The sequence below is a fragment of the Pelobates fuscus genome, chromosome 4 (assembly GCF_036172605.1).
Source record: "Pelobates fuscus isolate aPelFus1 chromosome 4, aPelFus1.pri, whole genome shotgun sequence".
Lineage (NCBI taxonomy): Eukaryota > Metazoa > Chordata > Amphibia > Anura > Pelobatidae > Pelobates > Pelobates fuscus.
Genome location: NC_086320.1, coordinates 247,533,594 through 247,560,404, shown reverse-complemented (window position 1 = coordinate 247,560,404; position 26,811 = coordinate 247,533,594). Strand labels below are relative to the sequence as shown.

The 26,811-nt window shown below is 44.2% G+C and overlaps 1 protein-coding gene across 2 annotated transcripts in view; it reads right to left on the bottom strand.

Annotated features, from left to right (window-relative positions):
* LOC134608846 (sodium- and chloride-dependent transporter XTRP3A-like) overlaps positions 1–26,811 on the bottom strand; it is a 774,840-nt gene that overhangs the window by 105,200 nt on the left and 642,829 nt on the right. The window lies entirely within an intron of this gene.

Genomic DNA, 26,811 nt, shown 5'->3' with positions numbered 1-26,811 from the left:
GTTGCCACACCCTTTCCTTTTCCATTAATCCTTTTTGTTTCAGTTGGTTCCTGCAGGCAGTTGTTTCATGTCCTCTGCCCCTTTCTTTGCAGGTTTGTGTTTGTTTTATTGTTGTTTATTTAGTCATGCATATCTAGGCAGTTAGGAACCACCTTACCTGGAGTACTTTGGCGAAGTTGTGGGCTGCATACATCTTGGCCATTTATGTATGTCTAAATTTCCAATGTTTTACATACATAGTACTTAGTTATGTCTCCTCTTGTTTTGCCTTATATGTCTAGTCTTGCTTTATTTTGTATTCCCAGTCCATGTACAGTCCTGTCCTGCCCCTGTTCTGTTATGTATTGTGTACATGTTCTAGATTCTGCTTTCTATCCTTCTCCGGTTCTGGGGTCTTATAGTTTTGTCTTGTTTTCTTGTTTGGTGTCTTACCTTGTTTCTAGTACTGGATACATATCAGCAATTCATCTGTTCTGGCTTCCGCTAAGCTGCATCAGGGTCTTGGTAAGTGGCCGCACAAACGCTGGTGATCAACACCAGGGGGCATGTGGTTACCCTGCACCAGACCCTACTTATCCACTTCCACGCTGCAGACTCCTCTTATCATCTACATCAGACACAGGGGTCCATTTCAGCTATAGGGTGAGCGAGTATGTTGCCAGCGAGTGCTGTCGTCTGTTTTGGATTCTATGCATATGGACCCCCACACTAAACCCCCCCCGCTCCCCTCCCCCCCCACCTCCACCACCGGTTTTGGCCTTGAGTATTTCCTTCAACAGAGTGGTCTGGGCCATATAGCATATCTAGATACATGACATAGTAAGTATAGGACACCAGGGATGTGTTGGGTGGTGCTTCTTGGGCCTTTGCTGAGGTCGGTGAGAGGCAATCATGACAGTCCTGGTGGTTACTGGCTTGACTGGCCTTGTTTTTTTTTTAAAAGGGGGGTAGAGGAAACTGGGAGAGGGGAAAGGGAGGGTGTTCTCTCTGTCTATAGAGCGTGGAGGATTTTCCCCAGATCAGTCTTTTGGTGTTGGTCCATGGCATGGGTCTGCAGACCGTTGCTGGGTCCTGTGGTACCGTGCTTCCCTCCAATAGGTGGTGGGGCCTTATGGGCCCAGCGTGTTTGCAGGGTGAGGTGGGATAGATCAATATACAAGGTGCGTAACCTGGCTATCTCTGTCTGGAGTGGTGTTTTTACCTCCTGTATGATAGATTGGAGGTCCTCCTTCTTAGGGAGCGATGTAAACCGAGCATACCAGTCTGGTGAGGGTCCTTCCCTTTCTCGGGAGCTGGCAGCAGTGAGCAGGCTATCTTGCGACCTGGTGCATCCTGGAGAGGATGGCACCATGTTGGAGGCCTTGTGTTGCGAGGTGAGGATACCTGGGGTGTGCAGGTAGCTGTGGACGGACGTAGACGGTCCCTCTTCTTGTGTCCTCAGTGTTGACGGGGTCATTTGCAGGCGTTTTGTGACACCAATTTGCGTTTTGGTGCTGATTGTGACTGCAGGGCTCGGAGCTACGTGTTTAAGCCCCCATTCCTGATCGGCGTTAAGCCACGCCCTTCTTTTGTTTTAATCTAACTAATCCTTGTTTTACTCTCCTTTCTCATTTATGGATCTAAAAAACGTTTATCCCCATTTTTTACTGACTTTTTTACTGACTGTGCTATTCCCTATTCTGTGTGTGCTTTAGAGGCTTTTATAACTTGCTTTGCCTCTTTCTTCCTAAATTTATAGACCTGCCTGTCTTCCTCACTTTTTTAAAATTACTAAATGCTAACTGTGGAGGTCCACTGCCTAACTGTGAATTGCCCTTTTTCTATGTGTGGATGTACGCTCCGAGAATGTACCTTTTTACGACTTGGGGCACTCCAGCACACGGAGCCCTGTGCACTGGACCACCCCGATACCCCATTTAGAACATTAACTTAGAATGTTCACACCTCACTAACTAGGTGTAAATACCGCAGACCGCAAGGGAACAAGTGGCGCGTGCTTCTCTGGGTGGCTGCCGGTTCGTATCACCGAACGCCCATTCCTCTCCCGAACCGGCCTGAGCACACTGTCTTCGATCCGTACCTAACAGAGCTATAATTACTCGTCACTCTCAAACCTGGGAGCTATGAGGCTAGGCTCGTAGCTGCCCCAGTGAACGCTCTCTCTGGCGAATACCTGAGTGTGTGTGTGTCCACCGGAGAGAGGGGCTGACCTCATGGAAGTCCGTGCTGACCAATGGGAGAAGAAGCGTCCATTCAAACTGGGTCTGCAACATTCTCCTGGTTGGTCGGCACGAGTGGGTGCTGATTGGTCCAGCTGTACACCTGTGACCGATCAGAGCAGGAGCACCCGTTTAAATGGAGTTTCGGACCCATTCTTCTGATTGGGCGGCAAAATCCCTCTCGTCCCTGAGCGCTGATTGGCGCAAATAGGTTTCATGCCTTTCAGCGGATTGGTGCCATTGGGTTAGCGCCATATCTTCTGATTGGGCCGCAAAATCCCTCTCCTCCCCGAGCAACGATTGGTGCAGCCAAGTTTCGCACCCTTTCTTCAGATTGGGCTGGCGAAACTCCTTCCTCCCCTAAATGCTGATTGGCGCAATTTGGTTCGTGCCATTTTAGCTATTGGTTGTTGCTTGGTTTGGGCGCAAATTTTGAATTCGCTGGATTAAACCAAGCAATGCCATGGAACTAATTTCGGGGATGTACAGAGCCTCAAGCCCCAGACTTTCGATGCTGATATCTTGAGCTCTGTACATCCGATCGCCCTGCTTTTTGCAGGGATCCAAGGAAGGATCCGGGGCATCAGTATAAGATTGAACCCTGTACCCTCTTTCTGTCTTGGAGTGCTGAGCCCCAAAGCTCACCCCTCTGTATGAAATGTGTATTCATGTGTGTCCCTGTGTCCTGTTAGTATCTCACAGAGCGGGAGATGGTTATCTGTCACCCAGCTCCCTCCTTCCTGGGATTGTGTTGTGTTGGATGGCATCTCCAAGAGCTAATTGGAGTGAGATTTTAGACAACTGGAGTCCAATCAATGAGATGAGATTGGAGGTGTTGATTACAGCTGCCCTGCCCTATAAAAAACACACACCAGTTCTGGGTTTGCTTTTCACAAGAAGCATAGCCTGATGTGCATGATGCCTCGTACAAAAGAGCTCTCAGAAGACCTACGATTAAGAATTGTTGACTTGCATAAAGCTGGAAAGGGTTATAAAAGTATCTCCAAAAGCCTTGCTGTTCATCAGTCCACGGTAAGACAAATTGTCTATAAATGGAGAAAGTTCAGCACTGCTGCTACTCTCCCTAGGAGTGGCCGTCCTGTAAAGATGACTGCAATAGCACAGCGCAGACTGCTCAATGAGGTGAAGAAGAATCCTAGAGTGTCAGTTAAAGATTTACTAAAGTCATTGGCAAATGCTAACATCCCTGTTAGTGAATCTACAATACGTAAAACACTAAACAAGAATGGATTTCATGGGATGATACCACAGAGAAAGCCACTGCTGTCCAAACAAAACATTGCTGCACCTTTACAGTTTGCACAAGAGCCCCTGGATGTTCCACAGCAGTACTGGCAAAATATTCTGTGGACAGATGAAATCAAAGTTGAGTTGTTTGGAAGAAACACACACAAGACATTTTTCAGGAGAACTTAAGGCCATCTTTCTACCATCTGAAGCTCAACAGAAGATGGGTGTTGCAACAGGACAATGACCCAAAGCATTGAAGTAAATCAACAACAGAATGGCTTAAACAGAAGAAAATACGCCTTCTGAAGTGGCCCAGTCAGAGTCCTGACCTCAACCCGATTGAGATGCTGTGGCATGACCTCAAGAAAGCGATTCACACCAGACATCCCAAGAATATTGCTGAACTGAAACAGTTCTGTAAAGAGGAATGGTCAAGAATTACTCCTGACCGTTGTGCACGTCTGATCTGCAACTACAGGAAACGTTTGGTTGAAGTAATTGCTGCCAAAGGAGGTTCAACCAGTTATTAAATGCAAGGGTTCACATACTTTTTACACCTGCACTGTGAATGTTTACATGGTGTGTTCAATAAAAACATGGCAACATTTCATTATGTGTGTGTTATTAGTTTAAGCAGACTGTGATTGTCTATTGTTGTGACTTAGATGGTGATCAGATCACATTTTATGACCAATTTGTGCAGAAATCCATATCATTCCAAAGGGTTCACATACTTTTTCTTGCAACTGTATAAAGAATCTATAGAGGAGAATTAATAAATAAGAGCCTCAATCAGATAGGGGTAAAAACTTCAAATGGGCAGCACCTACATCCTAAAACGTAGCAAGTCCCCTGAAACTAAGCCTTAAAGATACATCCGAAATTATTTAGAACTCCGTATATAACAATGGCATGAAATAATGTGAATACCTAAAAGTGTCTATTTGTTAAAAGAAAGAAAGGGAAGAGGCTATAATCTAAAAGAATATGTAAATTACTAAGAAAGTATAAAGGAAAGTACCGTATATACTCGAGTATAAGCCGACCCGAATATAAGCCGAGGGAGGACCCTAATTTTACCCCCAAAAACTGGGAAGAATTATTGACTCGAGTATAAGACTAGGGTGGGAAATGCCGCAGCTACTGGTAAATTTCAAAAATAAAAATAGATACCAATAAAATTACAATAATTGAGGCATCAGTAGGTTAAAGGTTTTTGAATATTTATTTCAAAGAAAAACAATATGGTATCAACAATAACTTTAACAGTACAAAAACCAACTAAAGCTAAAACAGCTAAAAGAGTTAAAATCCTTCAAAACTGGATTCCTCATCGTCTGTATGTACAAACAGAGCTTCAACTGCAGCTGGTTTAAGTTTATTAGCGTAGACATTGTCATCATCACTGAGTTCGCAGTCATCACCATCACTGCTGTCCTTGTGGCGGAACCCGCCTCGCCACTGGACATTGGAGGGGCCTGGCTGCCTGCCTCCTACCGGCTGACTATGGCCCCTGGAAAATTGGTACGTTTAAAGAACTATATTTGGGCATGTTGTACTTTATATTGCTGCTGCTGGCCCTTTTAAAATCATCTGTGGACATATTGGGACTTTTGGGACTACTGTCCCTTTAAGACTGTGGAGCATATTAAAATATACTGCCGTTTATATTATATTTGTATTTATGTGTTCAGTTAACCTGGGTTATATGTATGCAGCATTCACCTGATTGTTCGGTAGAAGCACTCCATTCATTATATTGAGTGAAACTACCAAACAACCAGACCACCCAGGAATAAGTGTGCCTCCAATTACCGTTTGCAACAATGTTGCAAACGGGTAATTGGCAATCCGTGCAGTGTGGTCTTTGTCCTCTGGGTGGCCGCCATTCGGGAAACGAACACGTGGCGGCGGCCATCTTAAACTCCCGAACAGCGGTGTTTTGCCGTCGAGTGTCTGGAACTAAAATCGGACACTTGACTAGGCAAACACCGCTGAGACCTCCATACTTCCAGAAATTCATATAGAAACTACGGAATGGCCCGCCGTTCGGTAGAAAGAACCCCACAAACAAGGGAATTCATTCAAACCCTCTCCAGGCTCTATAACACAGGCAATTCGTCTGTTTTCATTCGCTTGTCTGTGACCGACCGCAGGGCCAAAATGCATGGAACTGTTTTCGGATACTTTACCTATGCGGTCGGTCAAATCTTTGGAACCCTATATCTCCCGAACCGTTTATCCGAATGAACTGATTTTTGGATATGTTGTCCCCCTGAATAAGGGCTATCCAGCGATGCTGTTTTTGGGGTACATCCAGAACCTGGCTAAAAATGTGTACCGTATAATTGGGTTTACTGTTATCTGAGGGGAGGGGATGTGTGGGCTGAACCATGTATGTGATTGGTTATTTTATGCCTCCCCCTGGGTGTGGCCTGTAAGTGTACAAGTGTAATAAAAGCCAGGCTGGATGAGCCAGTCCAGAGTTCCTGTTTTACCCTCAAAGTGAAGTGTCGTCTCATTATTGGGGGAAGGATTTATTGCATGCTGTTCCAGTTGACTGCTAGGAGTGTAAGCCTATTCATATGGTTCCTATTCAACGGTCTACAGCATTCAGAGGCTTGAGAAGATTCATATGCTTCTCAGATTCGGTGATTGGAGTCCTCAGTGCTTGGAGTCCTCAGGAAACGCTAGGAGCATCCATTAACGGAGGTACCCGGTCGGGGTGCCAGGCGATCCATTACAGTCCTCATACAAAGCGCTGTCTTCACTGCCATCCATAGCATTACTAATGCCACATTTCTTGAAGGCGCATTGTACCATGTCCTCTGGAATCTCTTCCCATGCATCACGAACCCATGTTGCTATCAATTCTATGTTGGGCTTCATCAGATTTCCAACTTTTGTCAGTCGGGGTTGACCAGATGACATCCATTCATGCCACCTCTTTCGCACACGGTCTTTGAAAGGTTTATTTAAACACACATCTAGGGGCTGCAATACAGATGTAAGCCCACCTGGAATAACAGCCAAAGTAACTTGAGAAGACTTTGCCAATTTTTTTATGTCATCAGATGTGTAGGCTCTGAACATATCCCAAACTAGCAATGATGTTTTTTTCTTTAAGGCTGCTCCTGGTCGTCCGTTCCAAATTTCTTCCAACCATTTTTTTGTTCCGTCTTCATCCATCCAGCCTTTAACATGTAATTCGACTAACATGTGCGCACACTGTAATAATGACTAGCTTAGTTCCATTAGCCAAACATGCAAGAACAACTGTGAAATGTTTTTTTTCATTTCCTGTGGTTCTGAGTAAAATAGTTTTTTCTCCCAAACTTGCCACAGTTCTGTTGCTTGGAAGATCAAAGGTCATATGTGTTTCATCCATATTCCCAATATCTCCCAGGTCATAGTTATGGATCCTTCTTTGTTTTATGATGAATGAATGGAATGGCATCACTTTTTCATCAAGGTCTTTTGGCAACTTCTGGGAAATCTTTGTTCTTTGCCGCAAACATAGGGCAAACCTATTCATGAAGCAGGAACACCATCCTGCTGATGCATCAAAATTTTCGATGCCTGGTGCTTTTAATTTTTCATCTTTAGCCATTTGAAGGGCATGTAAGCGAATTCCCATGCGTGTTACGCAGTAACCATTTTGACGACACTCCATAACCCATTTATTCAATTCAGTCTCTAGAGCCCCATATGAAGTCGTTAAACCACGTCAAGCTTTTTTTGCCTTTGGAATCTTTTCCAAGTCAGCTTTCATTTTCCGCCACTCCCTCACTTGTTTTTCGCCAACACAAAATTCCCTACTTGCAATACTGTTATTGCTTTCTTCTGCTCTTGACACAACCTTGAGCTTGAAACCAGCTTCATATGACCTGCGTTTTTGTTTTGGTCCGGGATTAGAAGTACTGGGATCCATTCCTAACAGGATAAAAAAAAAAGACTTTGAAAAAGAATGCCAACTATGTTTGCATAGAGCAGCCTGTGTTGGGGCTCATACTATACACGCAGTGTTACTGCATGCGCTGCGTTACAGCCGGCGTGCAGGAGAAAAGAAGAGCGGTGATATCAACAGTCATTGGACCACCCACAGAGGCTGTAGAGGATGAGTGGGAGACACTGGAGAACACCCGCACTGCACCGGAGAACTGGTAAGTGGGACCAGTGGCCCCTCCCTCCTTCTTACCCCCTCGACAGACAATAACACACACACATACAGAGACACACACACATACATACAGGCACACATACATACAGAGACATACACACACATACATACAGAGACATACAGAGACACACACACATACAGAGACACATACATACAGAGACATACAGAGACACACACACACATACATACAGAGACACACACACACACACACACACACACATACAGAGACACACACACATACATACAGAGACACACACACATACATACAGAGACACACACACATACATACAGGCCCACATACATACAGACGCACACACACATACAAAGACACATACATACAGGCACACATACATAGAGACACACACATACAAAGACACATACATACAGGCACACATACACATACAAAGACACATACATACAGACAGATTGACACAGTCAGACACACACAAGCCATACATACAAAGACACATACAAACAGACAGGCAGGGGAGGGCTGGCAGCCTTAGGCCTGGGGGCAAAACCAGTCAAGTGGCCCATTGCGCCACCAAATCAGTTCACCATCCATGCCCACCTTTTCCTGGTTTTATAACGGATATTGATGTTATGCTAATCAGTAGCTCCTTCACGGCTCTGACTTTCAATGTTGTCAGAGCACAGGCTGAGAATCTCTGAGCCTGTGCTCTGACTCACTAACTGAGCGCCGGAAACACGAGGGAGAGGATATGATCTGACTGCACCTACTGCTGGAGCGCACCAGTGGACCACCAGCAAATCGTTTAAATTAAATATGCTGGTGTACCCAACTTGTGAGCTGTGTTGGCCGCCGGGCGCCTCTGTTGTCATGGCACCCTGCGTGACCGCACAGCTTGCCCACCCCAACGGCTGGCCCTGCTGACACACACTGATGTTACTTCTTAGACATCCCTCAATATTAATACAGAGATGAGAGTAAACACCAATAAACTGTGGAAACAGAGCTGATCCCCGCAAATTTATAAAGGTTTGCTTAGAGGATTTATTCAAGATTAAATCATGCCTCCTCCTCTCTCCCCCATGCGCTGCTCTGTAGGCTGGGAGGAAGTGAAGAGTAATCACAGTCTCCCAGCACAACGCCACCTGTGGCTGCATGGGGAACAGCTGTTTAATGTAATGCTTGCAGGACGGCCAGCTGCCGCAGAACCTATTTGTTTCCATCTCTGCAAAGGGCTCCAGGCACTGCTTGTTGTGAGTGTGAGCCACTGTAAATTAGGGGCAGAGGGCTCTTGCACTGCGGTCAAGACGGGTCTGGGCAGGAGGAGAGTGCAGTGCAATCAGTGCACTCCCCTCCTGTGGGTCACCAGACTGGTGCACCTGCCCAGGATCAGAGCCGGTGCAAGGATTTTTGCCGCCCTAGACAAAATATAAATTTGCCGCCCCCCCCCCCATGTGACATCACAATGCCCCACCCATATGATCTGCCATATGAACTAACGCCAGTGCTGCACACAGTGTGTGTTTACATTAAAAAGCCTGCAGGGACCAGCTACAGACACCAGAACCACTTCATTAAGCTATAGTGTCCCTTTAATGTGAGGTAAATTATAGATTAGTGTCACTAATAATATACTAGATTGCCTACTTACAATTAGATGAGGATGATGATGGGCTGCAGTTTGGCTCCACTGGTCTGGTGTAGAACAGGACCTCTGGAGGCTGTTTGCAACTATGGTCACAAAATTCAACGTTCTGGGAGAATTGGAAGCAGCTCCATTTTTTGGGGGCCTCTTACACAGCTCAAGGTCTGGGCCCCAGTGCCTGACGGTGAGTATGCCCATAAGGCCCACTCATAAGTCCACTTATATGTTCCACCCACCCATGAGCTCGCTCACAGGGAGTGGAGTGTGTAGGGGATGTGTTATGTGTTATCTAATATGTGTGCTTATGGTATGTAGTGTATAGGGATACCAGTTTGTGCAGGTGATGCAGTGTGTTTGCAACAATTTGGGGGGTTAGAAATGGATATTTTAAAAAGTCTTACAGGGACCAAATACCATCTAAACAACATTTTTGTGAAAGTCTCAAGGATATTCAGATTATGTATATGTTTCCTCGTCAACAAAAATGCTTTGCACCAGTTATTGTAAGGAATAGAGATACCCAAGTCTTCTTCCCATTTAATTAAAGCATTAGGTATATTCGGGACCCCCGTGAGTTTTATCAAATCTATTGCAAGAGAGAATACCTTCTTTACATCTAAGCCTGAAAAAATCTTCCTGAAGAGGTTACCCTTATCATCATCTAAGGAAATAATATGATCTTTAAGAAAACTCTTAAGACGTAAATAATTAAATATTTCTTTAAAGGGTAAATCTAGCTCCGTCCTAAGAGCTTCAAAACGTTTCAAATGCTGTCCAGTATATAGATCTTTTATCTTATAGTTACAATTTTTATACCAATGCCGTAAATTTATCTCTAACATAAACTGTTCTAAAGAGCGTATAGTAAGATTCTCATAAAGTTTTTTTTTTTTAATTTTCAAGATATTTTTTAAATTTGACCATTCTTTGAGAGTTTGAGATAAGGACAGAACGGACAAGACTGGGATGTCATGCAGATATTTAATCTGGCTTACTTCCCTCCACAAAAGAAACTCCAGATTATCCAAACCAATTCTGGCTGATTCAATTTTGTACCAGGCTTGTTGTCACGTTTAAACATTTGTTATGAAGGAACACAACTGCAGATTTCTTATAGTTTGAATATTTATTATAAAAAGTAGAAGATATAGTGACGTTAAGTCCAATTTACAGGTACTGTAGCTTTAATTAGTAAACGATAACTGAAGTCCACAATTATAGGCACTGTAGCTTTAAGTAGTAAACGATAACTGAAGTCCACAATTACAGGCACTATAGCTTAAGTAGTAAACGATAACTGAAGTCCACAATTATAGGCACTGTAGCTTTAAGTAGTAAACGATAACTGAAGTCCACAATTACAGGCACTGTAGCTTAAGTAGTAAACAATAACTGAAGTCCACAATTATAGGCACTGTAGCTTTAAGTAGTAAACGATAACTGAAGTCCACAATTACAGGCACTGTAGCTTTAAGTAGTAAACGATAACTGAAGTCCACAATTACAGGCACTGTAGCTTTAAGTAGTAAACGATAGTAATTAGCAGACACTGAATCAGAAAGAGTCTCTTAGTAGTATTAACGAATTAGGTGATAAGAAGTTACATTAGCTGTTCCATAGCATTTAACTGAAGCAAGACAGATGCAGCTAACTTGTATAGTGAATGAGTTAAAGATAGCTGTAACTGGGTTGTTTTATAGAAGGACTTTGGTGACAGGAAATAACGGCTTTGAGATGTAACGCTTATCACAGAGGTTTTACTTAGCTTCCGGCACATAGAACACTGGTTCCCGAGATCTCCTCAGAGGCGGTTATCATAAGTGAAGAGAGTTCAGCTTTAGTCGTGGATGAGGAGAGGTGAAGGGAACTTGAAGTGTCTTCCAGTCCGGTCCGGTAACAGAAGGCTTTCACAACGAAGTTGTAGCCGGTTCGTGAGTACGGAACGTAGTTCAATAATCCAGCGTCGATCAGCTGGTGCGGTCGGATTAAATAAGGAGACCGTGTCATAAAGGGGTGTGGCTAGGCTCCGTGGAACCAGGAAGTAAGAGGATACCATAGTTAAGGCATGACACTTGTTTTCTTGAATCACTTTATTGTAAATGGGAAGCATGAACTAGCATATTAACCTGATAAATTTGCATAATCTCGGGGCGTATCCCAAACCTAAAAAAAGAAAAAAAACACAGACTCCTAATTAAGGTGAATGTGTAATGTCTACCAGATATCCAAGAGGAAGGGGGTAACCCTGGTAAACTTGAAAAGAAAAAGAAAAAATGAATAGACCCAAGATCTTAACTTGGATATCTGAGAAAAATGGTCTAAATCAAAAGTAATTAAATAAATGTTGCGGGGAGCTATAACACGCTCAAAATGTCAACTAGCCAGACTAAACCAACAGATGCAGAAATAGCCTGAGGTAGGAAAAATAATGCCAAAGGATAAACCTATCTGGAGAGTAATTACAAAACCCTCCTAATTAGGGCAGATCCTATTATTCCTCCAGACTTATAAAATAGCACCATAAAGTTGCAGAGTATCTACTAAAAAGTAACAGGAGTATCCAGTATAGAACTATAGTAGCGCCTAAAAATTGCAACAGTAGCCAAAAAAGAACGCTGAACTAAGTGAAAAAAATGGATAGAGTCCTGATACACAAATCACAAGGAGGCTTTGGGTATAACACCTGAAAAAAGATGGGCTAACTGCCTAGAGTTGCATAGTACGCTTGAACTGCAGAAATCTCTGTCCTGCAGGTGCACTAAACCAATTATGTAGCTAAGGAAACTGCAGCTGCAGAGAAGAGATTCCTGACTCAAAGCCTAAAACTGCAACATGCAAGTATAGAGGCTACAAAAAAATAACTGCAGACTGCTCCGTCCAACAGTTACTCTAAGTAATGTACACCAACTAAAAAACTATGATCTCAAGGCAGAGATGCCCCCTAATGAGTAGAAAGCTGCAAAAAAACGGCTCTTAAAACCGACTGGCAACACCCCCCATAATCAAAGTAAATGTGTTAAATAAATCATGCAAAATAAAAATAAAAAGTTTAGCATAATGCCTAACGCGTTTCGGCGCTGCTCAAGCGCCTTTATCATAAGCAAAGTGAGCCGTACTTACTCCACGGTGTTCTTTTGTATGTGCCGGGGAGCCTCAATTCACCAATCATTATCGGCAGGTGGATGTGCGTTCATGCCAGAACAAGGCTTGGAACGCACCTTGCCGATAGAGGCGCTTCCCGAATGTTATGCCCCTTTGGATACATCCTCGGCAAAACTCCGCCTACAAGGGTGTATTCTCTAAGTTGTGACCAAACCTACTCCATATTAACCCTTTCGTGAACACGGGGTAGTATCAAAACGCCACCCTTTATTCTACTTAGAATCCCTTAAACAAATGAAGTATATATCTATCGGTCATAGAACGGCTAATTCAAGGTGATACACAGGAACTGGGCTGGCACTAGATTACACCGACGGAGTCTATTTAGATTCAACACTGTGATCTATTAAAGCAACACCTATTACTGAAATTTTTGTAAATCATATTAATAAAACCAAAATATTATTACTGGTCTAAATATTAATGAACGGGGTAAAAGAAAACCCTTCATTAAATCCCTTTGGTGACATGGTGTCCAATTTGTTTATCCAGAAGCATTCCCTTCTTCTTAACATTAAGTCAAAATTTCCACCTCTTTTGCCCTTAAAGACACGTTCTATGCCTGCAAACTTCATGGCTCTTGGTGAGTCATTGTGGTATTGTCTCATGTGTCTGGCTACTGGAGTATCTCTAGTTGATGTTACAGAGTGGACATGCTCCATTACTCTTCTCTTAAAGGGACGTATAGTCTTCCCCACATATTTCATACCGCAACTGCAGGTCAGGAGATATACCAAACCTGCAGAGTTGCAGTTGAAAAATTGTTCTATGAGGATATTAATTGTGCCTGTGGAGTCGAATAGAGTTTTGGAATCTTTGGCCATAAAACAACATGAGACAAATCTACCGCATTTATATGTGCCATGTACCGTAAGCCAGCTCCCCTTGTTTTTATTTTGGGGCTGTAAATGACTCGGGACAAGCATCTCTTTGAGATTCTTGCCTCTCCTGGACGTAATTGATACAGTAGGAGATATCACATTTTTAAGATGGAAATCTTGAGTGAGAAGGGGCCAAAACCTGCCAATAATTTTCTTTGTCATAACCCAACCCACATCGTATTTGGCTATGCAACGTATCATTTTGGTAGTATGTTGTTTAGGGGTATCATCAAGAAGTTTTTCCCTATCATTTTGCAATGCCCATTGATAGGCTAGTTTTAAACATCTCAGATGTCCAAGTTAAGATCTTGGGTCTATTTGTTAGAACCCGTGATCTTTTCATTTTTTTCTTTTTCTTTTCAAGGTATCCCAAACCTCCCTATTGGGTCTTCCTTGATAAGGTATACGTGTTAATTCTGGGACGTTTCCCTTTCCATATATAAGATGTAATACTACTTTGGACCATATTCAGCCAGAAGCGGGAAATCGAGAAGGGAAGCATTCTAAAAAGGTAGGCCCATTTGGGGATTATGTAAGCTTTAATAAGCTGTAATAGTAATAGTATTTATCCTTCCCCACCAGGGGATCTCATGAACTCTCCACTATTTCAATAAGGCATTGGTCTCTTTTAGTAATTTCAAAAAATGTATTTCCATAGTCCGCCTTATATCCGCATCCGCGGGAATAATCAACCCCAAATAATTGATCTCTTCATTCATCCATTTGAAGTCAAAAACGCTTTTTAAAAGCACAAGGTTATCTTTTTTAATATTGACAGCCATAGCTACTGTTTTATTCAAATTTAAACTATAATTGGATATCCTGCTATAATTGTCAAATTCTTGCATTAGATACAGGAGAGAGCTGAGGGGATCAGTAATAGAAATTAAAATATCGTCCACGTATAAATACAGCTTCCAAACATCCTCCTGAGCTACCATACCCTTAATCCGTGAATTAAGTCTGATATTGTTCGCCAATTGTTCTATAGACAAGACATAAAGTAAGGGGGAAAGGGGACAGCCCTGCCTTGTCCCATTGGAAATACAGAACCACTCTGAACATAAGTCACGGGCTACAATTCGGGCAGTCGGATTCAAATATAAAGCACCTACAGCAGTCAAAAACCACCCTTCAAAGCCGAACTGAAATAGGGTTCTCTTCATGAACTCCCACCCGACCCTGTCGAAAGCTTTTTCAGCATCCACCGACAGGGTCAGGAGAGGAGTTCCTTCCTGTCTAGCCCAGTCCAGTAGGTCCAGCACCCTGCGAGTATTATTGGAAGAATAACGTCCCATTATAAACCCTATCTGATCATCATGAATCAGAGATGGTAGGACCTTTTTCAACCGTTCGGCCAATATTGCAGCATAAAGTTTGGCATCTACATTGACCAAGGAAATAGGGCGATAGTTGGTCACATCAGAGGGCGTTTTTTCCTGTTTCAAAATTGGAGTGATATGTGCCCTTAATAACTCAGGAGAGGCCGAGCCTTTGGACGCCATTTCGTTAAAGGTATCAGTTAGAAGCGGAATTAATTGTCTTCTAAAAATCTTAAAAAAAAGGTTTGTATAGCCATCCAGGCTTTATTGTTTACAAGTTTATTAATTGCTGTTTCTACTTCACTCTGAGAGATAATTTTATTCAAGATTGCCTTCTGATTGTGGGACAATTCCGGTAACTTAGAATTTTTCAAGTAGATCTCCATCTTAGCTAGGTCAGGAGATGTATTCAAATTATATAAGCTCGCATAAAAAGATCTAAATTTTTCAGCAATTTTGTCTGGCTTGTAAATACAATTGTTTCCATCTACCAATTTAGAAATCTTTTGATCAGCCACTCTTTCTTTAATTTATTTGATAGTATAGAATCAACTCTATTGTTCTTATTTGTGATGTACCGAACTGTCCGCGGGTGAACAGTTCCCGGCGAACTTAGCGTGTTCGCATTCGCCGCCGCGGGCGAACACATGGGCGGTTCGATCCGCCCCCTATTCGTCATCATTGGGCAAACTTTGACCCTGTGCCTCTCGGTCAGCAGACACATTCCAGCCAATCAGCAGCACTCCCTTCCACACCCTCCAACCTCCCTCCCAGCATCCATTTTCGATTCATTCTGAAGCTGCATGCTTAGTGAGAGGAGGGAAAGTTTAGCTGCTGCTGATTAGATAGGGAAATTGATAGCTAGGCTAGGGTATTCAGTGTCCACTACAATCCTGAAGGACTCATCTGATCTCTGCTGTAAGGACAGCACCCCAAAAAGCCCTTTTTAGGGCTATAACATCAGGCTGCTTTTTTTTTTTTTCCTGTGTAATGTAATTGCAGGTGCCTGCCTGCCAGCTTCTGTGTGAGGTTCACATTGGATACTGTGCCTACTTGCCCAGTGCCACCACTCATATCTGTTTTAACAATTGGTTAAGCTTTAGATTTAAAATAAATAATTTGTTTTCACTGTAATAGAAGAGCAGTTGCCTGCCTGCCAGCTTCTGTGTCAGGTTGGATGCCTTGCCCATTTGCACAGTCAGTGCCACCACTCATATCTGTTTTAACAATTGGTTAAGCTTTAGATTTTAAATAAATACTTTGTTTTCACTGTAATAGAAGAGCAGTTGCCTGCCTGCCAGCTTCTGTGTCAGGTTGGATGCCTTGCCCATTTGCACAGTCAGTGCCACCACTCATATCTGTTTTTTTTTATTTATTTTTTTTTATTTGCATTTTATAATGTCAACAGTACATACATAATATCACATAGTATGAGTGAATAACATTGCAGTATAATGCTTCGCAACATTCCTTTTGCGATTCATACATCATATGTATATGTTGACACGATTTTATATTACAACATGAACAATAACTAAAAGGGGTTGGGATAAGGGGGGTAGGAGGGTCAGAGGAAAGAGGGGTAATGAGGGAGGATATTATGATCGTGGTTATTGCGGATCTAGAGCAGTTATATAACTTGTACAAAGGGTTACAGGGCTTATCCTTTTCCCTGTTGGTTGGGTTTTACATTACGATGTCCCTTAACTTCCCTGTGGAGGTGTCCGCCCTTTCAGTACCTCCTATTCTGGTCTTATTAGGTAGCACAAATCTCCTCTTTTTTACTTATTTTGTACACTTCCCATGTTTCCCAGGCATTCACTATTGCTTGCTTTGGTGGTGCATTTTTCCGCGCCATTATTTCATATTGTTTTGTCATTTGTAGTGCTGCAAGGCTTTGAGTCGCAGATGGTGACTCCGTGTTTCGCCATTGCCTGCTAATTGTTTGTAGGGCTGCCACAATAATGTGATATATGAGATATAATTGGGATTTTGTGATGTTTGTGGGGAAAAGCTGTAATAGAAATACCTCAGGTGTTAGGGGTAGGCAGATGCCTGTACTGTCTTGTATGATTTTATGTATATCTTTCCAATATGTGTCTAATTTTGGACATGACCACCATATATGTAGCATGGATCCTTTGTGCGTCATGCATCGCCAGCATGTGTCTGGGATACCTGGATTCCCCTTGTTGAATCTGGTTGGAACCATGTACCATCTATACATAATTTTGCGTGTTATTTCTGCATGGGAGGCACACAAGGAGAGATTCCTATGTCCCCTGAGTATTCTGGCCCATTGATCTGGAGTGATAGGGGTCTTTAGTTCCCGGTCCCATGCTTTTATGAATGTATGTTCATGAGAGTCACTCATGGAGTTATAGATTGTGTATATTAAGGATATTAGTTTTTTCTTTGGTTTTAGGTTGAGACAGATGGATTCTATCTCTGTTAGTTGCAGACCTGATTTTGGATGGTATGAACAGATTGTTTGTGCCTTGTACCATGACGCTAATTGCATGTAAGAAAAGAGAGCTATGGAGGGTAGCCCGAAGTTTTTTTGGAGCTCTAGAAATGGTCTCAGTGCTGAGCCTTGGCTTATTTGGTAGAGAGTAGTGATGCCATGGTTGTGCCACATCCGAACCGGGAATCCCGGTATTGCTATGGATAGTATCGCTAGTGGTGTCACGAGGGATGTGTTCCCTTTTAATATATATGCCTCCCCGAATTTATCCCAAATTTGTAGCGTGAGTTTGGTGGATGGGAGCATAGTCTTATACCTAGGTCTGAGCTTTCTGGACATCCAAGCTAACGTAGATACTTTGAAGTTATTGGTGTAATATGCTTCTATATGGACCCATTGCGGGGGGATTTGGCGTACCAGTGGCCGCCACGAGCGAACTTAATATTGCCGCTTTGTAGTAATTAGTTACATTCGGTAACCCCATGCCCCCTTTCCCCAGTGGCTGATGTAGGGTGTTCTTCGCTATCCTAGGTTTAGCCTTATTCCATATGAACAAGGATATCATTCTTTGTACTTCATCTAGATAATGTTTTGGTAGTGCCAGTGGGATGTTTCGAAAAAGGTATTGCAGTCGTGGGAGAAGAAGCATCTTTACAGTGGCTATTCTGCCCATCCACGAGATAAACTTCCCCCTCCAACTGTGTATCTGATTTTTCAGTTCCGTCAAAAGTGGCACATAGTTGGCCCTATAGATTCCCGTTACTGTTTTAGATAGAACTATCCCTAAGAATTTAATCTTATCTTTGCACCAGTCAAATTTAAATTTCACTTTAAGGTCCTTCAGCTGAGGTGGGGGTATATCAATGCTCATCGCCTGTGTTTTATTAATGTTCAATTTATAGTACGAGCATTGCCCATATTGATGTATCAAATTTTGTAAAGCCGTTAGGGAAGTGTGTGGGCTTTGTAGGGTTAGGAGGATGTCATCCGCAAATAGTGTTATCTTATATTCTTCATTGTTTACTTTAATTCCTTGTATCAGGGGGTCATCCCTGATTAGGTGAGTGAGCGGTTCTAGGGCGAGTATATTTAATATTGGTGACAGGGGGCAACCCTGCCTAGACCCATTTGAAATTTCAAAAGTGTCCGAGAAAAAGCCCCCATTTACCACTTTTGCAGAGGGGCAGGAGTATAATGCTTCCACCAGTGATTTGAACCGTGGGGGGAATCCAAATCTCCCTAGGACCGCGCGGAGGAAGGGCCAGTGAAGCCGGTCGAAAGCCTTTTCTGCGTCTAACGACACAACCACACTCGGCTCACCCCCTCCCCGCAATCCACCCAACAGGTCCAGCACCTTTCTTACTCCATCCGCCCCCTGTCTACCTCTCACAAATCCCACCTGGTCTGCATGTACCAGGGTAGGAACTATCGGCGCCAGTCTGTTAGCAAAAACCTTGGCCAAGATTTTTGTGTCTGTGTCTAGGAGCGAGATTGGGCGCAAGTTTTGACACTTATTTGGTGGTTTCCCTGGTTTGGGAAGTGTAGCCACATGCGCCACCAGCATCTCCTTTGGCATGACCCCTGTAGTGGTGATGTTATTGTATAATGTCGTCAGGTGTGGTGCCAATATGGTAGCGAATGTCTTATAATAAAAATTCGTAAAGCCGTCCGGGCCTGGAGATTTGCCAGACGGTAGTGATTTGATAGTGTTTAGTATTTCTTGGGTCGTTATAGGTGTTTGTAGTTGTTCTATTTGTATCTGAGTGAGTTCTGGTAATCGTGTGCGATCCAGAAGTGTTCGGATTTCTATGTCTGTGGGCTGATGGGTCTGATCGTCCCGTTTGAGATTGTACAGCTTATAGTAAAATTTTGCCATCTCATTGTTAATGTCTTGGGGATTATATATTTTTGTTCCTTTATTTGTTTGTATATATGGTATTTCAGATTGGGATTGTTTTCTCCTTAATAATGTCGCTAAAAGTTTCCCTGCTTTATTGCCCTGGGAGTATTGCCTCATTTTTAAACGTTGCATAGCGTAAGAAGATTTGGCTATGTGTATGTCATTTAACCTCTTAGTAGCTGTCTCGATCAGAGAAAGATGGGCAGGGTCAGGATGTACTGTGTGTGCTGCCGTGGCATCCCTGATTGTTCTTAATAGCTTTATATATTCCTCAGTGGATTTCCGTTTTAGATGCGCTGCCCTGCTGATCAGTAGACCCCGTATGGTTGCCTTGTGTGCCTGCCATAAAGAGCTAGGAGATAAATCTGGTGTATTATTGGTATGAAAGTAGTTTTCTAACTCCTGTGAGATGTGCGTCTGGAATGTGTCATTCAGTAGAGAGTCATTTAGGCGCCACGGCGCCCGTCCTCTATGTAGGAAGGAGCTTTGTATCTCGATTGTGACTGGAGCGTGGTCAGACCACACAATGTCCCCGATTCGACATTTGTTTGTCCTTGTCATCAATGTTCCTGAGACTAGAATATTGTCTATTCTTGAGAATGATTTATGTACTTGTGAATAGTACGTAAACTCTCTGTCCTTAGGGTGTAGTGTGCGCCAAGCATCATACAGATTGTGTTCTGTCAATAGACTATTTAGGGCTTTACTTTGCGTTTTAGTCGCTAAGTGTCGCGGGGAAATGCCAGGTAGCGACGTGTCCACCTGCGAGGAAAAATCTACGACCAAAGTTGGGGACTCTGTTTGTTACAAAATGAGTCTCTTGGACACATAGGATATCAATCTTATCTTTTTTCGCTTCCTCTATTAGCATGCGTCTTTTATGCGGGTGATTCAGCCCTCTTGCATTATGGGAGCGTATTGTGATAGACATGGGTGCGGGCTAAATTTCTTAATTGGAATCCTTGTTTCTTATAATGGGAGTTGAGCTGTAGCATAATGTACTGGCAAGTTATATAGAGGGCGAACAGATCTTTGTCTAGACCTCTTTGTTGTGAGTAAGGAGGGGGAAGGGAAAAACATAACCGGGAAATTTGAACTTGGGGATAGTGATCATGCATACAATTCCCTCCTTTGAGGGCGTGGTGTGGATAGTCCACACCTCGGGGTCGGGGAATCCTCAGTTCTCCCGTGTTGTGGCTGTCGAACTCTATGAGATACTATTAACTTCAAATAAAGGCTAAAAAAGGAGAAAAATAATCTAAACGTTCACATGCGAGGCTCAAGTTCCATATTTCACGTAATCTATTACAGTGTACTGGCATATGTTACCCGGGGCCAAGTATCTATGCAGTGGAGTTTCATTCCCTCATTCCCATGCGGTCACCGTCTCCCGCACTCGCATCATTCCCACCTATTGAGGGCGCTCGACCTCTGCCCGGCCCACGACCAGTATGCACGGCACGATCACCGTGCATAGGGGTGGTGCTAGCCTGCTTCGTCAGCTGCGCACTTCTCAATCCGCCATTTCGTGGCTTTCTCGGATTCCGTTCCCCCTTCACTCCACATTTACATAAGTACACATTACCCAGACATACACATTATATACATAATTTTTCCTATCTACGTCCTCTCCCGTGCCTCTAATAGGCACACGTTTGTGCTGCATGAAACCTGAACCTTATCAACAATAACTATTTCCTTGTAGCGTCTCCACTATGATAATTAAACAATTAACCGTTTTGGGTGCGCATCAATATTACATGCATTCCAGTTATTTTGCAGTCTCTTTTGATAGTCCATATGTATTATGTATTACTGTATTCAGGCTGTGAAAGTACTTTGCGGTCCATATATTGGTCAACCGCTCCAGTGATGTGATATTCTAAGTGTAAGATAGGTGTTACTGCATGGAGGTTTATAAACAGCTTAAGCATGAATGCGGAGTTTGTATAGTGTGATGCGGCATGATAAGCTATTTTGTGGTGCATGAGTAATACTTGCGGTCCCTGCTAATGGGTTTCTAGGTGAGTCTTTTGCGAACCGTGCTCCATTCCCTTGTTATTTTCTTTACTAGCTGCGGTGCCGACTCCGTCGAGTTACAAGGTATGTCCCATTCTTCCAAAAGTTTGAGGCCTTCCTCCGGAGTGTGGACGGCTTTGTATGCGCCTCCTCGCTGGATCAGCATCTTAGTCGGATAACCCCATCTATATTTGGTTCCATGCTGCCTCAGTGCTTCTGCGACTTGGTGGAATGCCCGCCGCTTTTTCAGCGTTGCCGCGGATAAGTCGTTGAATAATTTCACTGTGGGGAAATCTTCGTGCGGGCAATTCTTATTTCTACTCGCCATGAGAACCAGCTCTTTAACGTGGAAGAAATGTGCCCGGAGCAGCACATCTCGTGGTGTAGAGTCAGGTAAGTAGGCCGGCTTGGGGACTCTATGTATCCTGTCGATCAGCATCATATCTGTTGGGATGTCTGGTGCATAGGCCCTCAGCAGGCCTCTCGCGTAAGCTTGGAGGTCTGCTTGTTGTACCGACTCCGGTACTCCTCTCAGTCGGATATTATTCCGTCTCGCTCTGTCTTCCGCATCTGCCATTTGTGTCTCCAAATGCTCTATTTTCTCCTCCAGGTGCTGGACGTGGTCCGCCATGTTATTATGGGCAGATGCAAATTCCCCCATTTTATCCTCCATTTTGGATGTGCGAGCTCCCAATTCGTGCATCTCCTTCCTCATAGCCTCTGCTGTTTGCTGCCATGAGGTGATTAGTTTATTAGACAGTGTGTCTAATGCATGCTCCAGGAAGCTTTTGGTGATTTGTTCCGCTTGTCCGCCCTCAGCCGCGGGAAGGCTCGTGTCAGAGTCTCCTCCACCATCTTGGGCCTCTGGCCGCGAGGTCTGTGGCGGCGTCTGGCTTTTGTTGCCGAAGAAATTCATTTTATCGGTTTTCGCCGCTAATTTTTTCGTCCTATGCGTGGACATTCTCGTTTGTGTTGTTTAGGGCGTTCAATTGTGTTCGTTGAAAACGCTTATTTGTGCCTTTAAATGCTTATTTAGTAGAGTTCAGTGCCGGAGCAAGTCCTTATGCGGCCATCTTGCTCGGTGGTCAGCCACGCCCCCCCACTCATATCTGTTTTAACAATAGCTTAAGCTTTAGATTTTAAAGAAATCATTTTTTTCACTGTAATAGAAGAGCAGTTGCCTGCCTGCCAGCTTCTGTGTCAGGTTGGATGCCTTGCCCATTTGCACAGTCAGTGCCACCACTCATATCTGTTTTAACAATAGCTTAAGCTTTAGATTTTAAAGAAATCATTTTTTTTTCACTGTAATAGAAGATCAGTTAGTTGTCTGCAAGCGTCTGGGTGTCAGGCCTACTTCAGCGTGTGCTCTGCAGACCTGTGCCAGCATGCTTTGACAGTTGCCAATCATATCTGGTGTCTCTTTAGCGTGCTTTTACAAAGAAAAAAGGTTTCCAGTGTAAGCTAATAGCAGCCAGTCAGTGTCCTTCAAGCGGCTCTGTCAGGCCTTCCTTCAGCGTGTGCCCTGCACAACCCTGCCAGCGTACTTTGACAATTGCCACTCATATCTGGTGTCTCTATAGCGTGCTTTTACAAAGAAAAAAGGTTTCCAGTGTAAGCTAATAGCAGCCTGTCAGTGTCCTCAAGCGGCTCTGTCAGGCCTTCCTTCAGCGTGTGCCCTGCACAACCCTGCCAGCGTACTTTGACAATTGCCACTCATATCTGGTGTCTCTATAGCGTGCTTTTTCAAAGAAAAAAGGTTTCCAGTGTAAGCTAATAGCAGCCAGTCAGTGTCCTTCAAGCGGCTCTGTCAGGCCTTCCTTCAGCGTGTGCCCTGCACAACCCTGCCAGCGTACTTTGACAATTGCCACTCATATCTGGTGTCTCTATAGCGTGCTTTTACAACCAAAATTTAGTTTCCACTGTAATAGAAGAGCAGTTGCCTGCCTGCCAGCTTCTGTGTGAGGTTCACAGTGGATACTGTGCCCTCTTGCCCAGTGCCACCACTCATATCTGTTTTTACAATAGCTTAAGCTTTAGATTTAAAAGAAATTATTTTTTTTCACTGTAATAGAAGAGCAGTTAGTTGTCTGCAAGCGTCTGGGTGTCAGGCCTACTTCAGCGTGTGCTCTGTAGACCTGTTCCAGCGTGCTTTGACAGTTGCCAATCATATTTGGTGTCTCTTTAGCGTGCTTTTACAAAGAAAAAAGGTTTCTAGTGTAAGCTAATAGCAGCCAGTCAGTGTCCTTCAAGCGGCTCTGTCAGTCCTTCCTTCAGCGTGTGCTCTCCAGAACTGTTCCAGTGCACATTGCCAATCATATCTGGTGTCTCTATAGCGTGCTTTTAAAACCAAAATTTGTTTTTCACTGTTATAGATTGAATAGCAGTTACTTGTCTTCAAGCGGGTGTCTCAGGCCTACAGTGTGTGCTCTGCAGAACTGTTCCAGTGCACATTGCCAATCATATCTGGTGTCTCTATAGCGTGCTTTTAAAACCAAAATTTGTTTTTCACTGTTATAGATTGAATAGCAGTTACTTGTCTTCAAGCGGGTGTCTCAGGCCTACAGTGTGTGCTCTGCAGAACTGTTCCAGTGCACATTGCCAATCATATCTGGTGTCTCTATAGCGTGCTTTTAAAACCAAAATTTGTTTTTCACTGTTATAGATTGAATAGCAGTTACTTGTCTTCAAGCGGGTGTCTCAGGCCTACAGTGTGTGCTCTGCAGAACTCTTACAGTTCACATTGCCAATCATATCTGGTCTCACAGTAGCTTGCACTTATAGTACCACTAATCCTAAAAAAAATGACAGGCAGAGGCAGGCCACCCCGCAGGGGCCGTCGTGGTCGTGGTGCTGTGATTCCCTTTTGCCCTAGAATAATGCCCAGTTTTCAGAAGCCACGTACCCTGAACTTGAAAAGTTCTGAGGACATAGTTGACTGGCTAACACAGGACACCTAATCTTGTACAGCCTCCGCTCGGAACCTTGACGCACCATCCTCCTCCAGCTTAGCTTCAGGAGCTTCAGGAGCGTGCCCTGCGAAGAGTGCTGGATCAGGCTGTAGATGAGCGTGAAGAGGAAGAGGAACAGTTGTGGTCACCATCACCACCAGAAACAGCCTTATCAGCATCGCTTGCTGGACCTGCGGCAACGCTGGAAGAGGATTGTGAGGAAGAGGAGTCAGAGGAGGAATGTAGCTTTGAGGAGGAGGAGGAGCAAGACCAAACACAACAGGCATCCCAGGGTGCTCGTTGTCACCTATCTGGTACCCGTGGTGTTGTACGTGGCTGGGGGGAAGAACATACCTTCAATGACATCAGTGAGGAGGAGGAACGGGAAATGAGTAGCTCGGCATCCAACCTTGTGCAAATGGGGTCTTTCATGCTGTCCTGCCTGTTAAGGGACCCTCGTATAAAAAGGCTGAAGGAGAATGACCTGTACTGGGTGTCCACGCTACTAGACCCCCGGTATAAGCAGAAAGTGGCGGAAATGTTACCCAATTACAACAAGTCGGAAAGGATGCAGCATTTGCAAAATAAATTAAAAGGTATGCTTTACACAGCGTATAAGGGTGATGTCGCAGCACAACGGGAATCTAACAGGGGGAGAGGTGGAAGTCATCCTCCTCCTCCTCCCACGACCACGCCGGCAAGGACAGGACGCTTTAAAGACGTGTTGTTGATGGAGGACATGCGGACCTTTTTAAGTCCTATGCATCGGCACAGCCCTTCGGGATCCACCCTCAGAGAGCGACTCGACCGACAGGTAGCAGACTACCTCGCCTTAACTGCAGATATCGACACTCTGAGGAGCGATGAACCCCTTGACTACTGGGTGTGCAGGCTTGACCTGTGGCCTGAGCTATCCCAATTTGCGATAGAACTTCTGGCCTGCCCCGCTTCAAGTGTCCTGTCAGAAAGGACCTTCAGTGCAGCAGGAGGTATTGTCACTGAGAAGAGAAGTCGCCTAGGTCAAAAAACTCTAGATTACCTCACCTTTATTAAGATGAATGAGGGATGGATGCCGAAGGGACTGACACTGGGCGATACATTCGATTAAAAAAGGCCTGATGAGATGAGCTGCCTTGGGCTAAAAATGGTCCACACGCTGCTGTATTTCAGCTCTGAATTTCGTTTGACTTGCGTGACTTATCCGCCACCAACTAGGGTTCAAGCCGCCATGTTTTAGGGCACTTTCCTGTGAAACAAACATCAATTTTTCTGGCCGCTGCTACAGCAGCGGCTGCAACAATACCAAATTTTTCAGGCATGTGTACATGCCTAATTTTTAGGCCCACTGGTGCAGCACTGTGGCTTCAAAAACCAAACCAAAAATCCTCCAAGATGGCACCAATATACCAGTGGTCTAAGCATCTTCCCACCTTGGCCTAAAAAGGGGAGGTGATTCAACAACTAAAAATCTCTGCCATTTACACGTCCACTGATAGGAGACGCGGAAGGTATTAAACTGATATGAACAATACTAAACTCACCACTCCTATCTGGTGGCACATTAGCTTGCCCACGCAGTGCCACAAATTTCAAGTAAGAGGACCGACCAAGCATCTTCTTCCATCTCCCTGTTACATAAATCAATGCCATATCCATAGAACTTGTAGAGAATATCCAGGATAGTTTTACAGGGCCAAATCATGTCGCCTGTTGAAACAGGTGACCTTGCTCGGGTCCCAGGTGTGCGGTTCCTAAAATGGCTGCCATATACATGTCCTCTGATAGGAGACGCGGAAGGTATTAAACTGATATGAACAATTCTAAACTCACCACTCCTATCTGGTGGCACATTAGCTTGCCCGCGCAGTGCCACAAATTTCAAGTAAGAGGACTGACCAAGCACCTTCTTCCATCTCCCTGTTACATAAATCAATGCCATATCCATAGAAATTGTACATAATATCCAGGAGAGGTTTACAGGGCCATATCATGTCGCCTGTTGAAAGAGGTGACCTTGCTCGGGTCCCAGGTGTGTGGTTCCTAAAATGGCTGCCATATACATGTCCTCTGATAGGAGACGCGGAAGGTATTAAACTGATATGAACAATACTAAACTCACCACTCCTATCTGGTGGCACATTAGCTTGCCCGCGCAGTGCCACAAATTTCAAGTAAGAGGACCGACCAAGCATTTTCTTCCATCTCCCTGTTACATAAATCAATGCCATATCCATAGAACTTGTAGAGAATATCCAGGATAGTTTTACAGGGCCAAATCATGTCGCCTGTTGAAAGAGGTGACCTTGCTTGGGTCCCAGGTGTGCGGTTCCTAAAATGGCTGCCATATACACGTCCACTGATAGGAGACGCGGAAGGTATTAAACTGATATGAACATTTACTAAACTCACCACTCCGAGTGCTGTTATTTATTTAATTTTTTTGTGGTGAGGCTTTACAGGACAGAGTGCTTCTCCACGGGACATGTTAACTCACGGGCAGCTGGCTCATCAAGGAACCAGAGCAGCTTGAACGAGGTGACCTTGCTCGGGTCCCAGGTGTGCGGTTCCTAAAATGGCTGCCATATACACGTCCACTGATAGGAGACGCGGAAGGTATTAAACTGATATGAACAATACTCCACTCCTATCTGTAGGTCCGTCCCATTGTGATTTATGCCCCCCACCCACCGCGCAGGGATGGGGGCCGGGGGGGAGGAAAGTAGGCCCCCCCATTGTGATTTATGGCCCCCACCCACCGCGCAGGGGTGGGGGCCGAGGGGGGGAGGACAGTAGGTCCCCCCATTGTGATTTATGGCCCCCACCCACCGCGCAGTGGTTGGGGAGGACAG